The sequence below is a fragment of the Diplotaxodon limnothrissa genome, linkage group LG6 (genome assembly GCF_057381915.1).
Source record: "Diplotaxodon limnothrissa isolate DT_005_m linkage group LG6, D_limnothrissa_male_GT1.1, whole genome shotgun sequence".
Lineage (NCBI taxonomy): Eukaryota > Metazoa > Chordata > Actinopteri > Cichliformes > Cichlidae > Diplotaxodon > Diplotaxodon limnothrissa.
Genome location: NC_140601.1, coordinates 16,492,512 through 16,497,810, shown reverse-complemented (window position 1 = coordinate 16,497,810; position 5,299 = coordinate 16,492,512).

Genomic DNA, 5,299 nt, shown 5'->3' with positions numbered 1-5,299 from the left:
CTACAGTCGTAGCCCGTAACCTCTGACCTCTGTGCAGCCCCAGCCACTGTTACCCTGACCTTCACCACGGCAATGAGAAAAGTACAGCTCGTCCCCTCTTGGCCAGCTATGAGAAGAAGATGACTCTTCTGTGGATATCTGTCTCCCTCTGTGGCTCCACACAGGTCACTGCACTCCGAGATGAGACGAGGAAAAACATCGAGACTTATCAGCAAACACTTGGGGGATTGCGCCGATGACCGCGCGAGCCGTTTTCACGGAGGAGATGGTTTTGTTACCGCACATCAAAGCTATGTGATCAGTACAGGACGACATGGTTGCAGGAGATCCATATAGATTCACTGAGATACCCGGAGCTGAACAAATGCAAATAAAAAGCACAAACACTAGTTTCATATTCGGAGATATAAACCGTGGATGCCAAAGAAACTAAAGACCTTAAAAATGCATCCGAGGAGGGAGTCCAGAGTCTGGAACCGTGCGACGTACTGTGATCAGACGGCTGCTTACCATCCACAGTAACCCACGACAAACTGCTGACAAACATTTTTATTGCCTTTGAGGCCTGGGAACTGGTCTCTTCAGCCCAGCTCAGAACGGCTGCAGATTATTTTATTCCATGTCTTTGTATTGTAAAACTCATTGTGTTTACTGTGTGAGTGTGCGTGTGTGTGTGGGGGGGAGAACAAAGAGGCTCGAGTCTGCCCTTTGCCGTTTTGGTGGTTTTCTTGCTTACAGCTTATGCAGATTGTGGAATAAAAAGAAAATAAAGAATATTAAATGCAAATAAAGACTTCCAAAACGATGTGTGATGTTAATGTTAAGCCTCACTGTAAGTTGTGGGTGTGTCCAGTTGCCCTTCCTCCACAGTGAACATGTGATTTTCTTTTTTTCTTCTTCTTCCCCAGTGGATAGCAGAAGGGAATATTTTACACAGCTGTCTCTTGAAAGTCAGTGACTGAAGGAGAGATTCCCATGGTGCTAAAAATAAAGAATACACTGAAAGACTGAATGAAGGCTTTCAAATGGAGACAGCGTGCAAACAGCACTCTGCAATCAACAGCACTAGTCCTATGGAACTACAATATTGCCTTAGAACCAAATGTATGCTATCGGACGTCGCTCTTACATCTCGTGTCGGCGCCATGTTTTGATTTGTTTGGTGAGATTGGTTTAATTGTAAAAAAAACCAAAAAACTAGCAACAACAAAAAGACATGAAACGTGAAGTCCGGGTGTAAGACGATATCTGCAGTGCATGTGTGTTTGTGTCACTTTTGTGGTTACATGCACACATACGCGTGTTTTTTGTGCATTTAGGGGAAAAAAGGACAATTCGAAGGATATGTGTTGCAAATGGGCTGCGTTGTTTCTCTTAGTGTGTCGTAGGTGATTCTAGAGCAAATGTGCGTGTGTGTCTTTTAAGTTGTGTGTTTTTAAGTTGAATCTCTCATTGCTGTATGTGCCAAGCTCCAGGTGACCCTGATCCCACTGTTAACTGTAGTTTTTGCTTTATCGTTCCACCTCTGGGTCTGACATGACGTCCTCTGCATCGGTCATTAAAATACACACAGGCTGAAGCCACACTCGTGTTCTCTTTGTCTTTTGTTTTTAAAGGAAATATTAATCTGTTCATAAAATCCTAGCATTTACCTTGAGGTGGTTATCATGTGACAGCATGATATCTGATATCTGAAACCTTCTCACAGCATTACTTTCCCACTTTTTTGGGGATGGCAGAACATTTTCTGAGAGTTTCAGATGAGTAAGTCTAAGACCAAACCTGACCTTAAATCCATTTTTGAGATAATAACCCATAATTTGGACTTCTTTAGGAAAATACATCAAGATTCAGTGTCAGAAACAAGCTTCCGTATGGATTTTCACTGAATTTGCCGATCAAATTTATAGTCACCAGACAACCCAGTCAGTTTTTGTGACCTCATCACTTATCCAGTGACACATATTGTATTTTATAAAACCTCAATTTAAGACTTGACTTGTTGACTGGGTCTGAGACTGTTGGGCAGCTGGGTTCTTTCTGTGCTGTCAGCAGGGGTCAGCCTGCATTCATTTAAATAACCTGCCACCAAAAATGTTTTAATGATGTTACAGCATCGTGTTTTATCAACACGATCACTTTTAGTGATCATTTTTAAAAAGTTTTCAGAGAAACCAAGTAAAACATAAAGCTCTGTGACTTTCATCTTTCAGAAGGGCAGAAACCTGTTTTAGGTATGCATATAGGGCAGTGCATCACAGAGCTAACACACAGACAGAAAAACAATCACAGTCAGAATTTACCATTTTACGTAACAAGCATCTCTTTGGACTCTGGGCGCAAACCCACACTGGCAGTACAGATGAACTCTATCTTTGTTACTGGATTAAATTTAAGTTTCATTGTTCAGTAACTGTTTGGAAGAAAAAACAACATCGTGGATCTTCAGTTCTATTTGTCATGCTGAAAATATGAATTCCTCATTGTCCTCTAAAAGGAAATTGCACAAATTATCAATTATTAAATTGATAAAGATTTGGCTTGGTTTGACAAGTTGCTATGGAAACATAAGGGTTTCTCATACATGCTGTTTTTTTTTTCATTATTACTTTTGACCCTAACACCTTGTTTTTGACCTTTGGATGCAGTATGCACGTGCAGCTCGAATGCCTACTTTCTACCTTTTGGCATTTCGAGGTGAATTCCTGATTTGTGTTATCTTATAGTCTTTCATTCTTTACTCTCTGGCTTCAACTCTTAATTCAAACACTGCTATTTGTAGATTTAACGATGCTTACACAACGTGCCAGAGCGGGAGACGTGATTGGACAGCTGCTGATCACACAGGAACGTCATCACAGAGCTAAGTAACAGTCGTCCAATTAGATTTTGGACTTTGGTGCTACTAAATAATTTTATACTTTTAAATAAACTCATAAAAAAATATCTATAAGTATTCAAGTGGCGCACACTCCGCATAAAAACACACAGCCACAGCGAACAGCAGTCCACTCTCTCTTGTGAATGAGTTTTTTCTTTGTTGGACTCCTGTAAACATCAAAAAACCACAGCTTTTCAGCATGAGAAGATCTTAACTCATCTTACCTTTATAAGATCGGTTTAATGAGCTTCACTCTCTCATTCGGCGCAACAAACTCCCAACAGTTTGATGCCGCTGCTTTACCAGGAGACAACCACTAGAGTGCGCCCTTAATGAGTTTTTCAAAGGTCAGAGCCCCCAAAAATAAAAGAAATCTTTTTTTTTTTTATTAGAAATCTGTTTTTCTGGTATTCTCCCAGATGAACACAACACTGATTAGAAATATTTAAAACTCTTGAATAATCTTTTAAAGGCATACAAGGCTGTTAATTAAAACTTTCATCATGGGGAAAACTTTCATGTACATGCTGTACAACACTTTTTACACTTTTTAGTCATTAAAATGAGGAAATGAAACCATAAACGTCCGGACAGAGTCACCTTAAAGCGTCCCTTCATGCTTGTTTCCCAATATTGCTGCAGCAGTGTGTTAGACCTGTGTTTGTCTCCACCTACAGTTCACCCAGAGAACTGCAGCCAGACTGATGTAACCATCTCTCAACGTTTTAGGGTGAAAAAACGAGCAAACATCACGTTCTCTTGTACACTGGTCCAAAAATATTGTACAATTTATTATTTAAAAGATAGATCTGTTTATTAAAAGGCTTTGAAGCCTGATAGAGATCTGAAACATGTTTGTTTTGAATTGAAGGAAAGGCTTTTTAAATGAATACCATAGAGAATACAGCTCCTCCCACTTGGTTGGAAGACTTTATGCCCTTTAAGGCAGTAGTGCTGGGCGAACAATTTCAGCTTTGCAACACCTTTTGTGTTATAGAGTTATAAATGACTGATTTTGTGGTCAAAAAAAAAAAAAAAAAAAGTGAAAAATCCCCGTGCCTTTTTTCTCTCTAAACAAACATCAACAACAGCTGAGTTACTGTAGCTGTTCTCATACAGTTTATGTACTCTGCCTTAGTGCACCGTGTGTAGGGATAAACCTAATAATGAATTTCATTATTGATTGATCTAATTAATATTCTATTTTTTACCATCTGATCATCAAAAGTCCTCAAAGTCCACTCAAAGCCCACAGTGAGTCGTTTTGTGAGACTAATAATGGACTATGAGAAGCCCTCTCGAAAAAACATAGTGAGAGCAGAAACAAGTTTTTAGAATTTTTTGGTCAAAGATCAACCAAAACTTTCATCAGAAAGGTTGATTTTTAGTTAACTGATTAATCACCTCTGGTCAGTTTGAGACTTTTAACAGGAACTTTTATGTACTAAGTGACTGTCAGCTACTCTCTTATTTGCAGGGCGTCACCACAGCACGTTTGATATTTACACCAGATGCAACCCCAAAACGATGTGCATCTCCTTGTGGAATCACGCCATGGATCTTTTGCTTGGCAGGCTAACGTGTAAGCCACAGGAACGGCCTACTTACTGAAATTTAAAAAAAAAAAAAGAATAAAAGTACCAACAAAATTTTTTACAAAAACCACAACTGATTCAGCTATTGCAAATCTGCCCAATTTTTCCCAAAATGCACCACATTTTTACCTTTCATTAAGCAGATAAAACACAGGTAACACACTCCATCTGCTCGGGAATATTATGATTAGACTACTGAGCGCTCCAAAACAACTTCAGCATGAGCGTTGAAAGTGTGCCGTTACCTATGACTTCAGCTTTTAGGCCAACACTCAGGTCCTGAGGCAAAAACGAAATTTAAACATCTGCTTTTTCCTGAACATCACATGTGATATGAAGAAAAGCTCCAAAAATCAGACACAAAACCACGCTGCGCTGCAAGAGCCGTTTGATCTTCTGCAATGCTTGTGTAGGCGGTGAGGTGCAGCTAATTTTACCCAAACATCATTTTTGGTCACATAGCATCTTTAATACCACCATTATAATAATTAGGATATCAAAAGTATCGAGTATACATACATAATTTGCATTGCGGTACACAAATCTGAGCTGATTTATGTGTTAATATCTTTCATTTGTTGTTCTCAGGATCAACTTTTATTATCTTGACATTGTGCTGATACATTAAATCGTCCTGAAGAACTATTTCAGGAAGGAGAACATTTAATTGGACATGTATTGTTAAGCAATATAAAAAGTTGTTTTTTTTCCTTGATATTTCCAAATGTAACTTGAATCCTATAGTCTACTACTTTCCAATACCAATAGTCAAGAATCTTGATATAAGCCAAACTAGAGTCCATGTCACCAAAATCAAAGTACT